General features: G+C 40.8%; 3 long non-coding RNA genes across 3 annotated transcripts; all 3 read left to right on the top strand.

The window, feature by feature from the left end:
* The first annotated feature begins 4,321 nt into the window (after positions 1-4,321).
* LOC127587837 (uncharacterized) lies at positions 4,322-14,680 on the top strand. The gene is made up of 4 exons (XR_007958872.1): positions 4,322-4,488; positions 4,986-5,063; positions 5,229-5,313; positions 14,332-14,680. It is a non-coding gene; the product is annotated as an uncharacterized LOC127587837 (long non-coding RNA).
* LOC127587842 (uncharacterized) lies at positions 7,811-11,944 on the top strand. The gene is made up of 2 exons (XR_007958878.1): positions 7,811-9,858; positions 10,023-11,944. It is a non-coding gene; the product is annotated as an uncharacterized LOC127587842 (long non-coding RNA).
* Positions 14,681-15,569: 889 nt separating the features above from the next.
* Positions 15,570-19,852, top strand: LOC127587835 (uncharacterized). Its single transcript, XR_007958871.1, has 2 exons — positions 15,570-19,436; positions 19,761-19,852. It is a non-coding gene; the product is annotated as an uncharacterized LOC127587835 (long non-coding RNA).
* Positions 19,853-25,207: the final 5,355 nt, after the last annotated feature.

Genomic DNA, 25,207 nt, shown 5'->3' with positions numbered 1-25,207 from the left:
GGTGGAGAAAGTACCCACACTGCCCGTGCTCACCCCGTAACGTGGGGGGTGTGGAAGCGACGGCTCCCTCATCATAGTGGGAAATGATGCGGGTGCCTCAGTGGTGGAAGGACCAACTACGGGGGGAGGTGTTCTCCGTTCCTCCAACCGTAACAAACGGGGTTCGAAATCATCGCACCTGTGAGCCAGCATGGAAACCGCGCTGTTGATTTCCGTAATGGCTTGGCCCTGCTGACTCAACTGTTGCTCTCGACGGGACAGAGGGACGAGACTAAGTCTGCGGGATCCATGGTGGCTGGAGTATTCTGTCACGTTGTGCCCGAAGCGATAGAATGATCGCTTCGTGCACAACAAAATAAGGAAGTGGATCCCCGAAATAGCAGACACAGAAAAGGTTTGTCAGAGAACAAACGAGGTTTAATACAAAAACACAAAATACCCGTCCGGGAGAAACAACAAAAAGCACTGGTCAAAAATAAGGACCAGGAATAAATTAAGGAGGTAACAGAAAACGCTTGCGGGAAAAATAGCAAGGAGAATGAATTGGCAACTATAGAAATACACACGAGCGGATATAAAGACGCGCAATTACAGCCACAAGGCTTCAAGGCAACGAATGGAATTAGTAGTAAGCGAGAGAATTGGCACGGCATGGAATACTCCGGCAGTAAGTCAACTGCCAGAGCGCACAAATAAAGCCCGTGTAATTAGTCCCCAATGGGTGACAGGTGTGTAGGTGGCAACAGGGCCTGCCCCCTGCTGGCAAACATGGGACGTGACACCCAGAAACTTAACAACGTCCCACATACGTCCACTGACGACCACTCAACACAAACAAAAAATTGTGTCTACGACTTACAAACAACCTTCTAAGCATCTTGTGACCTTCCGGCCCTTTTCAACCTAAACACATGGTGACCTCCTCATTCGTAGCATCACTGTGTCAAACCTCACCTGCCTGTTCCTTTCTTTATTCTCAACATACTCAACTTCCATCATCACCTTACGTCTCACCATCAACATTTTCACTTGCCTTTCACCCACTATAAGTATCCAAAACTCTCTGTGTCACCACACCCATACTTCATGTAGGGCCGGTTGAAATAATGAAGCTTAAGTGGCGTTAGGCATTATAATTACCGGTAATACAGTTACACTTACAAGTAATTATAATAGATGCCATACAAACCTTCTACACTGCAAAAGCCAGAAAATAAAACAAACAAGACTCCGTGAGTCTCGCCAAGAGTCACACTTATCTACACACATGCAAAGACTAATTTAACACATATTTGCAGACACAACTCTACAGACAAATCAAAATATTCACCTTGCTACCACTCTCAACCAGGTCAAGCATCTCCCAACTTTTAATTTTGTCATCCACGAGAAGACTTCACCTCATCCAAATATCTATACAGTATACACCATCCATTTACCGTCAAACAAGCCGCTATCACTTTCCGTGTTCCTTCAAAAGGAAACTTCCTTCCATCATGAAGCCAACAAGGAAAGTTGCTATCTCTTGCTGAGAAGCAGGAATGACTTGTCATGCACTTACAAATTTACTCTTGGGACAGTCAGGGGAAATGTGGCCTTTCGCCCTACAACACCAACAAATAATCTTCCCTGGATCAGTCCCACGTCTCTTACTTGGCATTCCTCTGACCCTATTACGGCACGGATTGTTGACTGTGCGTGTGTATATGAGAGTAAAATCCACTCCCAAATCTCCCCTTGCCCTAAAGGTCATTGGATGGCCCCCTTGAAACGAGGATGGAGGGTATGATGGAAAAGGAGATGTCGAAGTTGGAAGGGATGAATACAATGATGGTGTAACAGGATTTGTGGATGTCATCTCAAGCTCACTTTCTCTCTCCACTTTCTGTTTTACTCCTGTCCGTAAACCCACCAGTCCCAACTCATCATCCTCTCTCCGGTGAAACATAACATTTCCCTCGCTCTTGTCATGGTTAAATACCATCTCACTGACACGTTCCCTTCCTTCAACTTTCTCTATTCCCTTTTCCTCTTTCACTTTCTGCCTCTTTTCAGCCAAGAATATCCAGAACTCAAGGTCTTCGAACCCAACCATATCCATTTTCTCTCTGTCATTTTCGCACATAGTTCTAACAATATCATCCTGCAGGTGCAGTAATGTTTGCGTGTTCAGCTGGCCAGCGAAATTATATTTTTTTATCCACAAATTTAGATGTTTGATCTTCAAAGGACATTGTCTCTCTACAAATTTCCAGTCCGTACATGTTAACTTAATTTTGGGATCCCCTTTCTCCACGATCTTACTATTTAGCACCCCCATTTTGAATCTTTTTGAGAGGAACTTTGAGAAATTTTGAGAGTCAGCGATTTACCTAGGGTAACTAGGCTGACTTTTCCCATGAACAGGGTGGCAATTTCTCCGACTGAGGTCATTTACAACCTTCTACCACCAAGGTGGCGGGAAATTCTTGCACCTGCTTCCTCAGACAGTTGCCACAACAAATGTCCTGTTCAGATGAGGTAGCAAACCTCCACTCACACAGTTACACAGTCATTCATTAAGCGCATTTAATTCGCTTTTATCTGACTACCTTCACCCGAGGTAACGCACTATATACACTTTATTTACACACAGAGTTTAAGCACGTGCAGGACACCGTCGCCCTCACCAGTTTATGAGACTTGCCGGTCTATATGCCTGATAGGGACTAGTATGGCTCAGGGCTTTGCGGCTTATAAAGACCACGTCTTTTTTTGCCAGCGCGCAAACACTCAATCAACGTTGAAAGAGTCCCTTCTCAACAAACCCCTCTGAGGTTCAAATAGGCTCTCGAACCAGGTGTAGTCTAGGTATTTGGATGTTACAAATCTGCAACACCTGTCCTGAGAGGGTTTCAATTAAAAACAGGTTTAAAGACCATCCCGACCTCCGTCTTTACAAACCCGGCACGTAAACACTCACCGAGAGTGCTAATGCGGAGTTTAAGTACGTACAGGACACCGCCGCCCTACTTACCACCAAGAGTAGTCCTCTCTCCTCTGGATTCGCTTCAACCCTCAGCACCCAGACGAGGAGTCGAGACCCAGTCCCGGAAAGGGTGTTTTTGCCGTGGCCACAGTCTTCCTGGCCGTCGACTCAGCGTCTGGAGGTGTCAGGTATATTGCTATCCCGGACGAGCCCCCAAAAATGTCAGGTTTGTCCTATTTAACACTCAGGAACAAACAAAAGGAGGAGACAGGAGACTCGATTCTGGTACCAGGAGGGAACGAGGAGAAGCGTTCGGTTTCAGTTCTCGGCACGTCACCCCTCACGATCTCCCCCTTCCCCCCTCATTTATTGGGAAAGCTACTACATAGGTGTGCCCAACCTGAAAGGTGGGGCCTGTTGAAAACACACTGAACTTGTTTGACTATGTGTGTGTATGTGAGTGCAAAGTACGCACGTGTCTACAAATGTCACAAAAACATCACGTTGCAGCTGGTGTTGATGATTCCATTCACTGTTCACCCTTGCTCACTGTTTAGTCTTAACAGTTATCTCTTCCCAACCACGTCCTCGGAAAAGGTGGTTGCGTCCCTAACCTTCCACACAGTGCACCAAGCATTCTTGATTATAAAAGTGAGTACATAATAAAGAATATATGATGATTATAGGTGTGAGTAAATAATAAAGGATATATCTTTATTAAAAAGCATAAGCATTGTCCTTTGCGAGCATAATCAATCAATCGAATAATATGTGAATGTATGATTACTAAAAATAATCAATCCAACATTATATCCAACACTGATTCTTCTCCTTTGACGAATGTCATGGCCAAAAAAAAAAAAAAGCTCAGAACAATCCACATCGGGTACACATGACGTAACAACAAACACCATGTGACAAAACAAGACAAAAAAAAAAAAAGCAAGGCTCTTGAAGAACACTTGCCGAAAGCTGTCAACTATGACACCACCTTACATATACATATACATAAATAAATTAATAAATGTAAAGCACAACATAAATAATTTTTAAAGATTTTGATGTGGCTTGTCAAATGATGACCGATTGGTTAAAAAGAGGGAAGTGAGAGATGACGACAATCTTATGTGATCACGCCTTGTCAGTCGTACACAAAATAGAGTAATTTATTATGTATTCAAAGTATGTAGAGTGTGTCTTGTGTGTTGCGGGAATGTTAGAACCTGAGTGTTTTTGGTAGATAAATGGTGACGTGAGGTTTTAGGATCAACCCATAAATTGGCTTATCAACTGAGAGCAGGCAGAGAAAATGATGTTTTATCTCCCTAACGTTGTAAAGCATCCAGTCACACAAACACATAACATGTCACATCTCAGTCACTGCCAAACTGTTAGGAAGGAACATTTTTGCCGTATCACAAATTTAGCAGACATCATAAAAATGTTCATTTTTTTGTTATGATTTGGATTTTTGACACAACTGAAGACAAGGTGCATTTGACGTTGGTATGCTGTCTGTAGTAAGTATTTATATCGTAGATATATGAATTCTGATTTTAATCTAATCTGGAATTTTATTGAAAACAACAAATTTGTGATTATGGAAAAATCAAGAGCAATTTTTGCTTCTATTTTGCCAGCCGTGGTTCCTTTTCTCATCAACATCAAAAACAAAAACACCATTTATTACCAACTTTTTGCTGTTTTTTTTCAGAGGGTGGCAAAAATATTCAACAATATTTGTATCAATTTAAGAGCAAATATATGACAATCGCGTCTGCCTTTACTTCATTTTTAGATGAAGGAAGCAGAATTGAGAAAATACATTTGTAGACACATTTACGTAATAAAAATAATTAAAACTGCTCCACAAATGTTCTTTTACATTATTTTGAATAATTAAATTTGTTGCAAGACTACTTAGTTCAGCTCCATGAAGAGATTGATGATCAAAGGAATAGCTTGGGTCCACTTTCTTTTCTCCCAGAGAACTGAATTGTACTCTTTTTCTCTTAAGTAATTCACCAGAATTAGCCCAGCAAACCTTTTTTGATTCTAAGGATCCTCTGTGCCGGGCGGAGCAACTGTTGACCCGGTAAGTGATGATTTTCACAGTCCTGTCTGGCTGTTTCTGTCGCTAGCCAGAATTGAATCGAAGCAGGGAATTAGCTTGACTGCTTTCAAACTTCCGATAGTTGTTTGGTGTGGGTGAGTGTCATCACCTCGTGGGATTAATTCCAATTGCTCTGTTTGTCACCAGTGGAACAAGTCACAGGGCTTCACGGTCTTGCCTGCTCGAATTTGGTCGAGGAAGGTGAAACTCAAGTTGGCCACCCCTCAGTGAGGTTAGTTTCCAGGGACGGTCTCCTTCACATTAATTATCGAATTAAGAGAATATTTATTACAATAGTAAAAAATTTCTTTTCAAACAAACAAAACATAATAAATCTTAAAAAGCAAAATCATTAAATGTACTTTGTATGACCAAAATAAAAACTTTAAGGTAAGGAAGAACATACAGTGATCCCTCGCTATTTCTCAGTTTGATTATCAGGGCCATGGTGCATTGCGTTTTTTATTCCAAAGTACTGTACTGTATTCAGAAAAAAAAAATGCCTAATGGCTCAGATGTTTGAACATGGCTGTAGCTTGATTGGTTCCCAGCATGACGTCAACCACTGATAGTAAAAGTGGATCAATCCCATGATACACTTCTGACTTGTTCAATAAAGATTAAAAAAAAAATCCCATGATACACAGCCATGTTTTTTGTTGGCTGTGCATCTTCGCAGCCCCGCCCAAACCGCTCTTGTGTCTTATCACGTGGGTTACTCTTTCATCAGCGTCTCATCACGTGGTTGCCTCGATTTGTTTGTGTTGATTACGCCTCTTCGTGTGTGTGTGTGTGTGCGTGCGCGTATGTGTGTGCGTGTGTCTCTCTCGTGTGGTTGGGGGAGGTGCACGAGAGAAGAGAGAGAGAGAGAGAGAGAGAGAGAGAGAGAGAGAGAGAGAGAGAGAGAGAGAGAGAGAGAGAGAGAGAGAGAGAGAGAGAGAGAGAGAGAGAGAGAGAGAGAGAGAGAGAGAGAGAGAGAGAGAGAGAGAGAGTGATTGGGCTTGTAGGAAAAAAGCAGCAAGTGTCTTTCAGCCTCCTTAATTGTCTAATCATAAACACATCGGCCCAGCGAGATAGCTGGCCAGCAGCTCGCTAGAGGCTAATGGAGGCTACACTGTCAGAGCTGCTAAAAGGCGGGGAAGCTCAATTTTGGCCGACATCAAAAAATGTGTCAGTTGTTTTGCACGTGAATTCTACTCTCCGTTCATTTTCAAGAAAATGATCTGTGACGCTGGTATACCAACAAGGCGTCTTTTCCAGGGACTTAATTAGTGTCCTACAACTACAGGAACTACAATAAAACCCACCAGAAATAAAAGATTAATTTGTCGCTAGTTGTTTACAACAAAGAGTGTCGCTAAGATGATTAGGAGAAGTCTCCAGCTCAACTCAGAACAGAATGCAAATTGAAGAAATGCTCACACAGACGCCTACACTAAACGGTCGGTGATTGGCTCATTTCGACAGGCTCAGACTGTCATGATTCGGTTTAAGGACCAACAGGTGGCACTGTCGGGCTCCCCCGGCGGCTGCACACCTGTTGGTCATAGGTAATTAGGGCCTTAAAAGGACTCCCAGCCCTAACACTCTGTGTCGGGTCATTGTTGCTTCTTGCTACTGTCATGTTTGTTTGTTTGCTGTTTGCTCTTGCTACTGTCATGTTTGTTTGTTTGTCAAGTCAACAGTATTTATAGAGCACTTTCAAACAGCCATCGCTGCATACAAAGTGCTGTACATGGAGCGATTTAACATACACAATAAACAGTAAGACAAATTGGTAATAAAGGCGGTAGAAAGCACCAAGCAGTAAAATCAAGAACAAATCTAAGTCATGCTGAGTCGAACGCCAAAGAATACAAGTGAGTTTTGAGGAGGGCTTTAAAGATGGGCAGCAAGGAGGCTTGCCGAATGTTCAGTGGGCGGTCATTCCAGAGAGAGGGACCAGCAACAGAAAAGGCTCGATCCCCTCTGAGCCTCAGTTTAGTTCTTGGTACTTCCAACAAAGACTGGTCCACAGACCTGAGGCGCCGGGCAGGTGTGTAGTGGCGGATGAGCTCAGAGAGGTAAGGTGGCGCGAGATTATTCAGAGATTTGAAAACAAAGAGGAGGATCTTGAAAATAACTCTAAAATGAATGGGGAGCCAGTGAAGGGATGCCAGAGTAGGAGTTATATGCTCCCTCTTACGAGTGCCAGTCAAGAGGCGAGCAGCGGCATTCTGGACCAGCTGAAGGCGCTTAATGGAGGACTGGCTGACTCCAAAGTACAGGGCATTGCAGTAATCGAGCCGGGACCTTGGGGATGCAGGGGCGGAAAACCCTACTTTGCGGATTTTCGTCTTTCGCGGGTTCGCTGTAATCCACATTCTGTATAAAGTAATGCCTCGTTTATGGCGGGGTTTATGTTCCAAAAAGTACCCGTAACAAGTGAAATCCGTGAAGTAGTCATCTTCATTTTTTAAAATTATTCCGTATACAATACAATACTGTATTGAATCAAACCAAAGAGTAAACCTTTTTTTCAGGCCCAAGCATTAAAACAGAAACAAAACAAAACATTTTCTTACAAATAACTGACATTTTTTAGAAATACCGTAAAGAAGGTTCAAGTACAACTTTATTGTCTTTATTGTGGGTTTTAAAATTTGGCAAGCTATACATTGATAAGGCGTGGAGATTGTTGACATTAGTCCCTGAGCAAATCAGGATGCAGAACACAATTCATAGTTTAAAAAAAAGATGAACGGTGTTGTAGCAAGGGATTACTGTATGTGACAATAAAAAGACAGTCAAAAAGAAATACAATATTAATGATTAAAAAACATACAACCTGACAAAGAGGAAACAATACAGTATAACAAATGCATGTAAATAGTAAATAGTCATTATAATAATTTGTACAAGTGTATTTATTATGTTTGTGAGGAGGATTATGGCAATATGATGATGGTTTAAAAAAATCAATTATAATAATTAGGAGGATAAGAGAAAATTACCAACACAATGTCATAGGGGTACCAAGGATATCTTTGATAGTGGCATTAACTCTTTCGGGGACAGTGGTTACTAGAGTGGACAGCTATTCACATGTTTTCCCTTATATTAATTGTGTGATTGTAGTTGAGGCAGTGGATTATGTTTATTATTATTATTATTGTTCGCAACAACTGCAGCTGTAACAAAACACTTTATAAAACGGTTAACATAAAATAACAAAATAATCTAACACAACACAAAACAAAAAACACGGACAGTCATGCAATCTTAATCACGTTTACTACATACGCTTTGTTGTTTGAAGCAGTTCTAACACCAGTGAAAGAGAGACTCCGTGCTCAAAATGTACACACGTCTGCTACAAGCCAAGTTAGAAAGTAAACAATAAGTTGTAGCGTCCATCAACTAAAAAAGAGATTGGTTAACTTCCCCCGTCCCATGTAAATCCGTTTCAATTCCAAGCGCCCGCGCCGATGCTCCTCTCTCCTCATGCTCAGCTCCACAAGCCAATCATCCAACTGCACCAGCGCAGACTGTCCAACAGCACCAACATGTGAAAAATGTTGGCCGTTACAGGCGCAAAAACACAAGCGCCCCGGGATGTCCAGCGGCAACAGTCAAATAGCGCCAACATTCCTTCCAATCAAAATCAGTGCTGTGTGTTGCCGAGAAAGCGCAACCACCACATACAGATTCTTCTCCTTTGGCAAATGTCGTAGCCAAAAATGCTTAAAACAGTCGACTTCGGGTCCACACAAATAACAACAAACACCATGTGACAAAAAAAATCGGAATCATCTTTAGCTCTCGAAGAGCACTTGCTGACGGCTGATGGCTGCCAACTGCAGCACTGTTTTGGATGCTACCTGTTGACAATAGGCAGCCAGAACCAAATAGAGTCACTGCCTGGCACACAGTTCTCTTCCAGGCTCAGCCAATCAGATGTTGAGGTTGTAGAATAGTCAGAAAATTCCCAATTAGATGTTGCAATGCCAAATTTTTCCTGGTTGTTTCAGTCACATATCTTCAACCCCTATACCAAGTTAATAGCTAAACATACTGACCTGAAGGACATAGTATGGTTATTATTACTTTATACTGACATGGGTTGGAGTTGTTTGCTTATGCTTAGAGGCCAGTCGAAGGCCGTTATTCTTAAAAGAAAAATGGCCTGCAAGTGCCAGCGAGTAGGAGGCAAAATATTTTTAACTTTGCAACTGTTGGACACGGGGCAGTGTTTTAACTAATTAACCCTTTCATGCACAAAAAATAACCGATAAGGATTTTTTTTCCCTCAAGTGTTTTTATTCATCTCTAGGCATGAAAAAAATGGCAGTGGATGGCAACACACATAAGGGTCCATTGTAGTGGTTGATTCACAACTGTGACATTAAGATGAATTAATATATGAGAAAACGTTTGCAAGCGGCAAAGAGGGAGGAGCAGGGTGAACTTGACGAGTTGTATTAAAACACAGAAAATAAATCCAGAACAAACAGTCATGAAAACAAAAAGATTCCAAAGCAACAAACCAAAACCATGGCTGTGGCAAAAAAAACTAACAGGAACAAAAACATGACAGCGGCAAGCAACAAGCAAAAAAACAAACAAACAAACAAACAAACATGACAGTAGCCAACAGCAACAATGACCCGACAATAAGTGTTTAGGCGGGAGTCCTTTTAAATGGCTAACGACATAACGACCGACAGGTGTGCAGCTGCAGGGGGAGCCCTACAGTGTCACCTGTTGGTCACAAACCGAAACATGACAAAAACAACATGTCAACAGCTGTCCACTCTAGTAACCGTTGTCCCCGAAAGAGTTACAGAGACAAATTAGCTGTGCAGTTGACAAGGAGAAGCTCAGTTAAGAAAAAAATACTTCTTGCTACAAGGTCAGTGTCACTTACCTGTAAATTGAAGTTGAAGTGTTGAAGACACTGAGCAGCTAAAATCCTGATATTTAGTTCGCTCAGTAGTAACAGTGTGACTGTCGTGATAGTATGTCGTGTGATTTAAAAAAAAAGTTTTAATCCATGCTATGTCAAAACAGAAAGTGGTCAGACGAATACGTATGTACAACATGGATTCACATGCATCATGGGCTGCGATGGGACTCTTTTCTACATGATTTGTCATGCCAAGTTGAGGGTAAGGGTTCAGTCATGTGCATATGAACTGGTTGGGTTCGGTACCTCAAACAATATTAAGAACCAAATTGCAAATTTCGTTCCAATAAGTAGACTAGATTTCAGACTTGCAAAAAGCAGGTTTATAACTTGAACCATAAGTGGTGTAATGCTATTTTAGTGTATTTTATCAAGGCGCAGGCAGGCAGATCAGGATGTGCGTAGTGGAAGTCCATCCATCCATGCATTTACTAATCTGCTGATCCTCACGAGGGTCGCGGGTGCGCTGCAGCCTATCCCTTCTGTCTTCGAGCAGTAGGCGGGGTAGACCCTGAACTGGTAGCCAGCCGATCGCAGGGCACACCTAGACGAACAAACATTCACATTCACAGTGGGGGACAATTTTAGAGCAGGGGTGTCAAACATTTTCACCAAGGGCCACATCAGCAAAATGGCTTTCTTCAAAGGGCCAGATGTAACTTATAATTGTAACTTAAAATAATTGAATGAAACGTAAAATACATGTAACTTGTAAGTGTGTAAATGTAAGACCTCTGCCCTAGATCCTCCAGGCAAAGAGCACTACCCTGGCCAGTGCCAGCTTTGACAAGCTGGTCTTCCTCAAGAGGAACACGTCCCTATTGGGGTACCCCACCTATAAAGAGCATTTTGACGCATAAATGCTTTCAATAATGTTTATGAATGAAGGGGACGAATAAAGGTTATCTTATCTTGAATTATGAAACTTCTACCGTGAGCGGATCCGCAAAATAGGGTAAAGTACCCATCTCTGGTGATCAATTATGCGGTTATGTAGAGAGGTGGGAGGGAATTGTGAACAGTTCTAAATCTCAATTAGCGTATTTTCCACACTAAAAGGCGCACCTAAAAACCTGCCATTTTCTTAAAAGCTCAAAGTGCACCTTACAATCCGAGGTGTCTTGTGTATGGTCATTATGGGGATATTTCGACCCCAAAATGGCTCCTTGCTCGAGACATGCTGACAATGCAGTCCAAATACAAGTCAAATACAGTTCAAACTTAAGGCGATCGGTAACGCAGTTGAACATGGAAATAGAGCAGCGGCAAGAGAGTTCAATGTTAACGAGTCAATGTTATAACTTGCTGTTGGTTCAGTGAACTGTGTCGCTGCTTTATTAAATACATTTTACTGACATCTGATTGGAGCGGCTCAGTAGTCCAGTGGTTAGCACGTCGGCTTCACAGTGCAGAGGGTTCGATTCCAGCTCCGGCCTCCCTGTGTGGAGTTTGTTCTCCCCATGTCTGCATGGGTTTTCTCCGGGTGGTCCGGTTTCCTCCCACATTCCAAAAACATGCATGGCTGATCGGACGCTCTAAATTGTCCCTAGGTGTGAGTGTGGGCGTGGATGGTTCTTCGTCTCTGTGTGCCCTGCGATTGGCTGGCAACTGATTCAGGGTGTCCCCCGCCTACTGCCCGAAGACGGCCGGGATGGGCTCCAGCACCCCCCGCGACCCTAGTGAGGATCAAGCGTTTCGGAAAATGGATGGATGGATGGATGGATGGATGATATCTGATTGTTCTGTTGGTGTTTCCTTGAGTGTAGCTCTATCTAGTGGATGCATTGTATATTGCGTATTATAATGCTGTGCGCCCAATGTATGAAAAAAATTACAAAATAGGCCATTCATTGAAGGTGCGCCTCATAATCCAGTGCGACTTTTAGTGTGGAAAATACGGTTGGGTAAATTTTTTTTTGCTAAAGTTATACTTTAGGCTTCTGCTGGGCAAGGCAAAAAGAACATGACATGAGAACATTTAAAATGAAAAAGTGGCTTGTGTGCTGATTCCACTCTGTGCAGTGGTTCTCAATTATTTTCTGTCATGCACCCCCAAGGAAGAGGAAAACATCTCGCCCCTCCCCCACGACCATAAATAGTATCATTTGTCTATAAAATTGTTATAAGTACACCTTTGCATAACACTGTATCCATATTATAGAAGAGAATAAAAAAAAAGAAAGAAATATGGACCAACTTTATGGACCAACTTACAACAAAGAATAGCTTTAGTAACTTAAACAGAAAATATTTAAAGTGCATCTGAAATTCAAAAATAACATTAAATCCTGAATTTAACAATACATACTTTTTAACTGATCATGTCAAACCATTAAATACTGAAAAATAAAATTACAAAACATAACTAATAACTAATAATTAGAGCTGTCAAACGATTAAAATATTTAATATAATTAAAAATGCAACTGTCATAATTAACTCAAATGGACTAAAAAATTAATCGTGATTACTCACACATTTTTTATCGTTTCTGAATTTCCTTTTACATTTTTTGTCCTATTTTCCCCCATTTTAATGAATGAATCATTGTTCTATTCATTCTAATGAATCAGTTTTCTATGTGCCAAATGCAAATATTTATTAAAATAATTTCGATTTTCAATTTTACATGAACATTGCAAATCGGTTACAGTTATTCACACATGATCTCTCACACAATATTACTCTCCATCAACAACAGTAAAAACAATATTTTGTCACAAAACAGCTGCTTTAACAGCTTTTTTTATAAAATAAAAACAGAGCAATATAACATTATAAAGTGCACATCTAAGGTAAACTAGTACTCAGCCTATAGTGCATTTAAACCATGGTTGCATACTTCGTTTTTCTCAAGTTTGCTTTGAAGACAGCAGTCTGTTTCTGTATGTCTGTTGAAGAATAACGAGACACCAGACACCAGTGTTCATTATGTGCCGCTGTATTCAAAACTGACCGCCGTACAAAAAAGCGCACGCACTTCCCCCATGCTGCTGGGGAAAACCATTCTGAAAGGGTAGGGGGTCACTCCCCCTAACACATTCAGGCTATGTTGATTGTGTTGGTCCTTCTTGTGCGGAAGTCTCTCTACGGTTTTTGTGTATACCTCATTTCGAATGACAACACTTGGTTCGATGACAACACTAGGTCGCTACCACTGTCAGACAAACACAGAGAAGCTCCACCCGCTCTATTTATATGGACGCAGAACACTGTAACCTTCCACACAAAATAGTTTCAAAGTAACAATCGTGTCAGTGGCATACATCGTATACTTGTATGATACAGAGAGAGAGAAGAACAGATAACTTTGGTCTCGTCAGTGGAGAAATCAGGCAACTTATTAAAAGTAAACTTTCCATTCATAAACTCTTTAAGTATCCGTTTTCGGTGTCTCGTGCTGCCGTGGCTGGCAAAACAGACATGGGCGTGGACTTCTGCAGCGCGCTTGTTGTTTTGTTCTGGTGTATTTATAGAGCAACGTAACATCCGCTTGATGTTGTAATGTCAATAAAAATGCTCACCTGACAGCTCTACTAATAATGCACTCAAACTAATCACGAACATTATCTCAGGAGCACAATATTTTTAAAAAACTATACAAAAGTATGCAAAAGAATGTGCTTTTTTTTAAATCAAAGATGATTTCTGGATGGCTACAATGAGCACGTTTTGCAATGCACAGCTTTTCGAAGCAAGGTTTGAAGCAGGACACAGCAACTCTCGGCTTCTGCTCAATGTGTAGCCGGGACCTGTAGTAGCAGTCACAAAGCGGCATAATTGTTGGCAATATTCGGCACGTTTTCACTGAAAAAAACTCAAGCAGCTTATCAGCGTGATTGGAGTGTAATGTTTTTAAGTGACGCCTTAATTTTATTTGGCTTCATGCTGTCCGCTACCAACATTTTTAGACACTGTAAGGATATCGACCTTTCCTCGCCTGCCACCGCAGTCACATTGAAGCCAAGCGCTACATACGCCTAGTCATATTTCCTCCCTGAGAATGCTCCTTGCGCAAACTCTGCCAATGAGAGTGTCACTGCCCCCTAACGTAGTGGAGGTGCAACTGCATGTCATTCTCGGACAGTAAAAAAATAAAAAAGCATGTTCCCCGAGGTCAAACGCGCCACCCTGGGGTTGGGGGCACCCCACTATTTGAGAAAAACTGACATTGTGTGACTTTTGATTTTTTATGACCACAACCTCCTCAGTAATAACATGCATATCTAAATACAGATTTTGTGTGTGTGTGTGTGTGTGTGTGTGTGTGTGTGTGTGCGCTTGCGTGTGTGTGCGTGTGTACAGGACAAAGGTAACAGAAGAAGACTGAGCAAAGTGAGAGGAAAAACCAAGAAATCCTGACACAAAGACCACAAAGAATGAAAGAGATGTCATCCATTGGTCATAAAATGCCGAATACTGAACAACTTTGGAAAATAATACAAGGAGGTCAACATGAACTTGAGTTCCTGAGGATGATGGTCAGTAAGCAACAAAGGGACATTGAAAGACTAAAAGATGAAAAACATGACCAAAGCCTGCTTGCAAAAACTTTGAAAGTACAAATGAAACATTTTTCTCAGAAAATTGAGATGAGCATAAAGACAGCCACAAAAGAACAAATGCTTATCCAGCAAACGTTGACTGTCATAAACAGAGATAGTCAAATTCTTGGGATACAATATAATGAGATTAAAACCAAGCAATATAACTTAAAATTGATGAATTTTTCGAAATCGAAATCAACAGAACACAAGAAAAATTTCAATGAAACTAACGACCAAATAAAGCAGTGGTTGACAGGTGAGTGTATTCAAAGTCTGGTTACCCATAATTGGAGGACAATTATTAGTGCAAAGCAAGCCAATGAATTAATGCAGAAAAGCATGGCATATTTAAACCAAATATTAAAAAGAAATGGAACAGAGTTTTCACGAGTTAAACATGAAATTAAGCGCATCATTAACACAATCACTGTACTTTTCAAGCATATTGAGAACATTTGGAGTAAAATGCAAAGACACTCTAAAATACAAAAAGACGTATCCCCAGCAATAAAACTGAAAGAATTATTTGAAAAAACAAACATGTTTTTGGAATCCTATGTGCCAGAAAACAGTGGACAACAACAAGGGGATATATTAAAAAAGACACGAAAGCATGTGGATGAAGACAGGATCATGATGCACTCAAAGAAAAAAGTGAATGCTCAAATGTACAGAATGTTTCTTGAAGAAAAAAAAACAAAAAGGCTCGTCAACTTGGTGAGAAAACATAATGCAAAGGAATTCACGAAACAAAAAGTCAAATGCATGAGATGGCAAGCTAAGAAAAAACATCAAGAACTTGACCAAAAACTTGAACGAAACATGAGAGAGAGGGATGAATTAGAAATCCTCAAGATGAAGCTGCAAAAACGGAGGGATGTGCTCGACAAAAATCAAGAGGATTCGATACAATCTCAACACTGCCGTCGAGGTGCACAGCACGCACAAGTGTACATCAACGAGATGACAAGAACAAAGTCAGATGAGAGGGTAAGTGTCTCTATCAACGCAACTCAACTCAAATATATTTATAGAGCACTTTAAAACAACCACCACTGTATACAAAGTGCCGAACATGGACCAAGAATAATTCATACAACAATTCATTCATTCATTCATCTTCCAAGCCGCTTGATCCTCACTAGGGTCGCGGGGGGTGCTGGAGCCTATCCCAGCTGTCTTCGGGCAGTAGGCGGGGGACACCCTGAATCGGTTGCCAGCCAATCGCAGGGCACACAGAAACGAACAACCATTCGCACTCACACTCACACCTAGGGACAATTTAGCGTGTTCAATCAGCCTGCCACGCATGTTTTTGGAATGTGGGAGGAAACCGGAGCACCCGGAGAAAACCCACGCAGGCCCGGGGAGAACATGCAAACTCCACACAGGGAGGCCGGAGCTGGAATCGAACCCGGTACCTCTGCACTGTGAAGCCGACGTGCTAACCACTGGACGACCGGGCCGCCCTCATACAACAATAAAACAATAAATTAATAAGGTAGACAGCAGAAAGTACTAACACAGTAAAACTAAAAATCAAGTATGAGCCAAAAACCAAAGAATAAAAATGAGTTTTAAGACGAGTTTTAAAGATGGGAGTTCGCAGTAAATCCGGAACAACGGGAAAAACAACCTCTAATACTGTCTGGTCCACGGACACGAGGCACTGGGCAAGAGTATAGGGGCGGAGGAACTCAGACAGTTAATGTGGGGCGAGGCGAAGATTTAGAAAAACAAATAATAGAGTCTTGAAAATTACTCTAAAATGTATAGGGAACCAATGAAGTGATGCCAGGGAAGGAATTATTTGCTGCCTTTTAGGAGTACCAGTCAAGACGCAAGCAGCAGCATTTTCGACCACCTGGAGATGCTTAATGGAGGATTGGCTAAAATGCATGACAGTAATCCAGCCGAGATGTGATGAAGGCATGAATTACTGTTTCATAGTACTCTTGAGAAAGGAGAGGCTTTACTTTAGCCAGCTACATAAGATGAAAAAAAAGCTGTATTTAACTACAGCACCTATTTGCTGATCCAATTTAAAATCACTGTCTAGTTTAAAACCCTCTCAGGGCAGGCGATGCTATTTTGCAACAACTAAATTCTAATCCCCTAATTAATCCACGTTCATATTTTATGAGCCCTTTTTCCTCAAAAGTACCACTGCAGACCTTCGTTGTGCATGAGCAACAAAGAGTTTCCCCAATAGCTCACTAGATAGCGAGTTTTCTCACTTTCAACATGCCTTCCTTCTTGGGTACTCATGAAAGGATTTTCTAGGCATCCATTTCATAATTGTATTATTACCAATCTCCTTTATTTTGAAACCAATACTGTATAAGATGAATCATGACAGTATAGAGATACAGTATATGCCAATTTGTAGATTTTATCTCCTCTGGGTTTTCCCCCAGGGGCAGCTCAATTTCATTGTTGCAGCTTTGCAACGTTTGGCCGGACTAGTACCAATGGATGCCACATGCTTTGTCTTCTAGTTTACCTATATTTTGAGCAACAATCTATACAAGGGGTATTTTCCTATCACCAGTGTTTACTTATTGATTTGAGTTGTCATTGAGGGTGCATCCTATGGAAAATGAAATAATTTGGATTGAAGTTACACACTATAAGAGGCAGATTTGATCAAACACAATGGCATAATGCGATGCTCATTTGACTGTTCAGTGAGAAAAACTGATGTCGCCTAAATTCCATTGCACATATTATCTTAGTATATATCTTTGTTGGACTGGAATCTTTTTTAGTAAACTAGCTTGCAGAATACTGTGGTTGCAGGTTTGTGATGCGTTATGGCAGGCCGACAAAGATCTTACTCACTCAAGGAAGCCATTGAAATGTTTTGCCTTCCCGATGGTGCTTTATCTGAGAACGAATCCATTTCAGACGATGAAATTGGTAATCCAGATTTTGTTGAACCTGTTGAAGCATACTAGTCTGACTTCAGCCTTGATGATGATGAGACACTGGGAGCAATAGCAATCCCTAATCCAAATACACTTGATGTTGAATTCATAACGTACATGCAGACAATGACACTGAGGTTCCAGATGATGATGAGCCTAAGCCCGGCCCAGCTCCTCTAAACAAAGTTTTTTCTTGGAGGCAGAGGAAACCCCCAGCAGATGACAGACACCCTTCATTACAAGGACCTGCATTCTCACCTCCACAAGATGAAATACCAAGTCCAAAGTGGTATTTTGATCGGTTCATGGATGAATCTGCGTTTGACCTTATTTCTGACCAATCAAACCTGTGTGCTGTTATATAATACAATACAATACATGCTGATTTATATAGCGCTTTCACAACAGCGGCAGCTGTAACAAAGCGCTTAACAAAACAGTTAACATAAAGTAAAATAATAAACACAACACATAACATAAAACACGGACAGCCGTGCAGTCCTAACCACTTTTTCATCACACGCTTTGTTGTTTGAAGCAGTTTGAGATGAAAGAGGAGAGAATCAAAGTGTCCTTTAACCAGTGGTTATGAAGAATGGCCCAGAACTAAAAACAACCCCTTCAGTTGAGGTCAGACAAGACCGATTCGATCATTTTCCCATCCATGCTGATAAACGTGGACGATGTAGTGTGCGCAAAATGACTACACACAAATGGTCTGTCTGAAGTATTTTTGTGCTTTACAAATTGTTGTCAGACCTGTCCTTCTCAATTAGGATCTGAGACGTCAATATTATTATAGGTATTATATCTCAATATTGTTTGATGTAGGGGATGAAAAGTTATTAATATTGTTCCTAATCTATACCAAGTTGTTTTTGTTGTTATTCTTCCACTTTAAAGTACCTTGAAACATTGTTTTCAATTGTTTTATGCAAATTCAGTTAGTTTTCACACCAAATTGAGTTTTTGGCTTTAATTTACCACACCGGGCCAATGTTGTCAACCTGCAACATCCCAGAATACATTACATGTGAAGCTTTTCCTAAAAAAAAAAAGTCTGAATTGTGTACTACTACCCCATATGACAATCTTCCCCAAATATCACACTTTTCCTGTGACAAAAACTTAATTTGAGCATGAGAGGGTTAAAATCCAAGTTTGAGACTGTTTGTTTTAGATACGGAGACAGGGGGGGCCCAAGTCCGCAGCTGGGATGGCCAAGGGCCACTGGGACCAAACACCATCACTTCCGTATTTTTTTCATTGAAATTCAAGAAATTCAATGCAGACAAGCTATTGGTTTCCTTTCAATAGGAAACAAGTGGACTCAATGAGAAAGTGTATTTTTTTTGCATAGATCTGACAGTCATCCACATTCCTTAAAATGGAACCCAAAGTGAGCAGATACAATGAAAACAGCAGAGACCCCAGAATTGCACCCTGTGGAACACCACATGACAGTGGGGCAGTTCATGAATCAGAGCAACCAAGGCTAACACATAAAATACTGTCAGCCAAAATAGGCCTGAAACAACGCAAGTGCACTACTAATGTCCAAGGTGCTGCAAATGAGAATACTGTGATCCACCATATCCAATTTTGCAGTTAAATCCAATAAAACCAGGCACACATTGTCTCCAGTGTCATTTGCCAGGAGGATGTAATGAAAAAATTCTAACAGGGCTCACTCTGTGCTATTACCGTATTTTCACGACTATAAGGCGCCATTAAAAGTCTAAAATTTTCTCCAAAATGGACAGGACGCCTTATAATGCGAGCGTCTTTTGTATGAGCTGAGTTCCAAAACCTGGCTGAGAGCCGACACGCTGTTTATATAGAGAAAAGGTGGAAGTGAGTGACGACAGGCATGCGGCGAAGAGGTCGGCCAATCAGTGAAGGGCGTCCGTGTATATATATGTAAATATATGGAGAGGTACCGGGTTCGATTCCAGCTCCGGCCTCCCTGTGTGGAGTTTGCATGTTCTCCCCGGGACTGCGTGGGTTTTCTCCGGGTGCTCCGGTTTCCTCCCACATTCCAAAAATATGCATAGCAGGCTGATTGAACACTCTAAATTGTCCCTAGGTGTGAGTGTGAGCGTGGATGGTTGTTCGTCTCTGTGTGCCCTGCGATAGGCTGGCAACCCATTCAGGGTGTCCCCCGCCTACTGCCCGGAGACGGCTGGGATGGGCTCCAGCACCCCCCGCGACCCTAGTGAGGATCAAGCGGTACGGAAGATGAATGAATGAATATATGGAGAGAGAGAGAAAAGGTGTACGTGAGTGACGACAGGCATGCGGCGAAGAGGTCGGCCAATCAGTGAAGGGCGTCCGTGTATATATATAAATATATGGAGAGAGGTGGACATGAGTGAGGACAGGCATGCAGGGGAGAGGTCCGCCAATGAGTGAAGGGTGGGCGTGTAAGTGGATGCTAAAGGCACGCCTCTAGCAGGTACCAGCACCTGTATAAAGTGTGAGTATGTGCATTATTGCAAAACAACTTCGGTTTTGGTACGCCACAATCTGTGAATGGATTGTGGCTGCTTGGACGAACATATCTGCTAGTACAGCACGAGATGAAACAACATCAAAGAAAAAGTGTCATGCCATCAGAAAACACATTGACCAGGACTTTCAAGTATGACACCGGTAGACCATAACAAAGAATTTGGTCTAAAATATGTCCTTGTTCATGTGTCTGGCTGGTCACATGTTGCACAACATAAAAAGAATAAGTAAAAAGTTCTGGACAGTTCTGGGCACCACACATCTATCCATCCATCCATCCATCCATCAATCCATTTTCTGATCCGCTTTATCCTCACAAGTGTCGCAGGGGGTGCTGGACCCTATCCCAGCTGTCTTCGGGCAGCAGGACACCCTGAAATGGTTGTCAGCTTTGTCTTGAAAAGATAAAAGCTGTAATAAAAGCCTGGAGGGCCATAAACTTAAACCTTAATGGAAAACACACACACAGACACGGACCATTTAATTTGGGCTCATTGGCAGATTTTGTGACGCTAACAGTCTCACGTTTGATGTTCTAATGAGACATTTACTTCATACTGGTTACAAATTGGTGGGTTAATTACAATTAGGTCAACCTTTTTTCACCTTAGCAGCTGGCAAAGGTGAACCTTTCTCTGACATACTAGTATTTTGAAACTATAGTCCATGCCTTCATCACAACTCAGTAGGCTTACTGTAAGACACTTAATTTTGGAGTCAACAAGTGCTCTTTAAAAAGTCTCCAGTTGGTTCAAAATGTTGCCACTGCCTATAAACCGTAACACGTGAACACACCTGACTATGCCCTCCTTCCACTGGCTGCCTGTGCATTTTTTAGTTCATTTTAAGATTTTTAATACTCTCATCTCAAAATGCCAAAATGACCTCAGTGAAGAAAGGTAGGGGCTACATTGCTGCATTCCAATATTCTTGCCCCGTGCCTAAGGTGAGCTGACCAGAGGGGTGGCTTTTTTTTAAAATTTTGTTTTAAACCCTAATATTCTTAATTTAGAATGTTGGCTGGAAACATCCAATATTTGTAGTTTGAGTAAATCTGTTGACATAAGTAACCCCTTGTGTTGTTTTTACAGTTGATAAAACCATGGATGAAAAATAATAAAACAATATTCTTTTTTGTAAAGGACAAACTCAATTTGAAGAACCCTCATTTCAGCAGATGGAAATATGAAGAGCCCTCAGTAAAACTAAACACATCTGTCTTTTCATCGTATGAAGAAGGCCAGAATGAAACAAGCACAGACGTGAAGGATGAAACATTTACATCGGATGACACAGAAAAAACTGAGATGAAAGTTACTGAAGAAATTCCTATGGCTGAATTAATAAGAGAAATGAAACATGCTGAAAATGAGGCACGTGAACTCAAGGTGACAGATGAAAAACAGAGAAAGACAATAGAACATTCTATGGAGAACATGCAGGAGAGAATTCAGGAGATGAATAGACTGATCGTGGATATAAATAATTTGCAAAGACCAAAGACTGAATATCATTTCCAAAATATATTCACCAAAACTGAACATCCAGAGGAAGAACAAAATAACCCACAAAATAAAAATCAAGATCAAAGTGATAAGAAACAAGACCTGAAAAGCCTTTCCGGGTTTCCTCAGACAACTGCAAGCCTTTGGAAATCCAATAAAAAAGTAAGACAAACTGATGATATGTACTCAGTCTATAAAATGGAAGGAGTGGACAATGAAAATGGTGGTCTGAAGGGAGCTACAACTACAAGAATTCAAGCTGGATCACTCATAGGAAAGGCCACAATACTGGGAAAAAAAAGTGACCAAGAGGAATGTCAAGAAGCCAAAAACGAGGCATGGGTAACGTACAACGTAAACAGTTTAAAGGAGGATATACGAAGAGAGAAACAGCAACTTGATAAAAATCATATTATTAAACAAGAGCTACAGGAAATACAGTTGCAAAAGGCAGAGCTTGTGAAAAGTAAAAAGCGAAGTGAACAAGCATTAAGAAAATGCAAAAGAAAACTGAAGGAAACAACAAAAATCTGGTTTAAAATGAAAAACAAAATAGGATTAATGAAAGCGAGTGCCAAAAGGAAGGTAAAAGAGTTTGACAAAACGCTTGAAAAAATTATAAAAGAGAGGGATGAATTGGAACTTCTGAGGTTCAAACTGCAACAACAGCAAAAAGAACGGTCTGAGAACAGTAAAGGCAGGACCAATGACTCAACTGTTGTAATTTGTGCATGTAACAATCCTAGGATTAAGCATTTAGAAGGAATGAAGGGACAGCGAATAGTACGTCAAACAGGTAAAGAACAGTTAAATTCACAAGTCCTCATTGGTCTCTGTGACACCATGCAAATTATGAGTGAGAAAATAAAAATTCTGGAAAATGCGATGGTTCATTTATGCAACCAAAGAGCATGTCTCACTGCCTTCCAAAGAGAGAGCAAGACTCTTATATTTGATGTAAAGATGAAAAAATCAAAGATGATGATCCCCCTCAGGAAAATGCTCGACATCAGAAATGAATCGCAAACACAACTAAAAGAACTTGAAATGAGACTTAGGAGTGTGAAAAGAGAAACCAAAGAGATTGAAGTGTTAAAAAATGAGTTGGAGATCAACCAGAAAGAAAATCTAAATATTTTAAGAAAAGTAAATCAAATACAGCAAGAAAATAAAAAGAAAGATGCTGAGATAAAAATAGAAAATAAATCACTCAAAAGGAGGACACGAAAGTGGCAAAAAGAGCAAAATAGGCAACTTGAGATGGTTACCAAAGAAATTGATCATTTAGAGATCCTTAAACAGAATATAAAAAAATGCCTGGAAGAAGCCACATCCTCCATCATCACAAACAACTCCAGTCAAAGTGAAAAAAAGTGTCCTGTGATTCAAAAATGCATGGAATTACAGATAATTATGGGAATGCACTGTGAATGGCTGAACCAAACAATTCATGACATTAAGCAAGACAGAGGTAGAGAGCCAAAAATCACAAGGAAAATAAAATATGAAGTGGAACACATAAGGCTAGAAATTAAAAGTAGAAAGGAAATTTGTGATTTAAAGAAAATAACAAGGAAAGTAAAGAAAAGTGTGCTGGAATTGATAAGGTGTAACATGAACAAGCACAAGGCTGACATAAAAGGGCATTTTTTTTTTCTGCAGAAAAATAAAGAATTATTGAAAGAAACAACAAAAGAATTGGAAATCACAAAGTTTGAGCTCAGAGTCAATAAAAACATTCTCTGTAGTTTATTGAATTACATGAGTACAAAGACACACAACCTTCAGGGTTCGACTCTGCAGCTTCGGCAAAGAACAGAGCAAATGAAATATTTCATGCAATTTATTTCAAAAACCGAGCAAAATATTTTCAACAGTGTAATGCTTAAAAAAGAAGACTTACACAAAAAAATTAACAAATTCAAAAAATGTGTCCAGAAGCATGGAAAGGATGATTTTTGGAACAAACACGATATAAATACAAAAAAGGTTGATGCTGCTATGAACAGAGGAAGCGACACAATGCAGAACCTATGTGCAATGAAAAATAATGTCAGAAGTAAAATATTTGGAATTCAAAAGGTGACAGAAAAATTGAACTCTGAGGAGAATGTACGAGGAGTTCACTTTATGACAGACAAAACATCAACTGAAACAGTCATAGAACGTCTCAAAGAACGGAATGAAAATAAAATTGAAGATATGACTACAGAAAGACTCATTAATGAGAGGAAACAGATACTTTTGAAGAAAAATGCTACTGAAGAAGACAGAACAAGACTCGTCATTAAGAAACACCAGCTGGAAAAAGAGCAAGCGGCGCTGAAATTATGCGAAGATCACTTGATAACTAACATTCCATTACTAAAGGTGAAGGCCAATGTCAAGGAGGTGACTGAGAGGAAACGTGAAAAAATTGACAAGAAGGCTCTCAAATTAGAGGGCAACAAGCAAAGCCTGCAGAAAATGTTGCTTGCCATCAAGACCACACTTGCGGTCCTTGATCAGATGGCAGCCCAAGTAGCAATCAAAAGCAAACTGCTCCTGAGAACAACGGTCCAGTCAGGTAGACTGCTGTCAAGCATGGCAAAACAAAAAGAAGAACTTGATACAAGCGGAGAAAATGTTGATTTTGCTTTGGACAGAGTCGCCATTGAGAGGGAAAATGTACTTTTATTAAAGGATACTATAGATGTAGAGCAGAAACGACTAACAATTGAGAAGGACAAAATGGAAGAACTGCGGTCTAACTTGAAACGCTGGGAAGAACACTTAATGACTAATACACAGTCACTGGAAATGGTGAAGGCCAATCTCCAGGGTTTGAATGAAAAGAGTGTTACAAACAATGATAAGACAGTCATGAAATTAGACGCAAACCAGCAAGGTTTGCCCAAAATGACTTTTGCCTTGAAGGACATGCTTGCAGCCCTTGATCAGATGATGGCCCAAGTAGCAGTGAAAAGGAAACTGCTGCTGAGCGGAAGGATCCAGTTGGGTAGTCTGCTGTCAAGTACGCTGAACCAAAAACAAGAACTTGAGAAGATCGGCAAAGATGTTGATCTTGCTTCGGGCATAGTCAGCATTGAGAGGGAAGTACGTTCAATGGAGAAGACTAATGATGTCGAGAGGCAAAGACAAACAACTGAGAAGGACAAGCTGGATAAATTGCGGTCTGACCTCAAAGTTTTGCAAGATCACTTCATGACTAAAATACAATCCACAGAACAGGTAAAGGCCGGTCTACATCTGGTGACGGAGAGGAAATTTGACAGCACTTACAAAAATACGCTCAAATTAGAAGCCAACAAGAAAGTGATGCAGAAAATATCACTTTCCTTGATGTATACACTTGCGGACTTGGATCACATGAAAGGTCAAGTGTCACTTAGAGACGAATTGCTGCTGAGACACAGGTACCAGTTGAGTCGTCTGCTGCCGATCCTGGTGAAACACAAAGAAGAGATGTTTGAGAAGACAGAAGAAGTTGATTCTGCAATGGCGAGAATCAATAAGGAGGGGGAACATTTACTCTCAATTCAGAATAACTTAGAGGTTGATAGAGAACGTCTGACAACAGAGAAGGAGAAAACAGAACAACTGCGGTCTGAGCTCAAAGTGTGCGAAGATCACATCTTAACTAACAGAGAATTACTGGAAAAAGCAAAGTCCATTCTACGGAAGGCAAATG

This window comes from Hippocampus zosterae, chromosome 16 (assembly GCF_025434085.1).
Source record: "Hippocampus zosterae strain Florida chromosome 16, ASM2543408v3, whole genome shotgun sequence".
NCBI classification, from domain to species: domain Eukaryota; kingdom Metazoa; phylum Chordata; class Actinopteri; order Syngnathiformes; family Syngnathidae; genus Hippocampus; species Hippocampus zosterae.
Note: the sequence above shows the minus strand (reverse complement) of the source record. Positions and strands in the feature narration are given on the sequence as shown.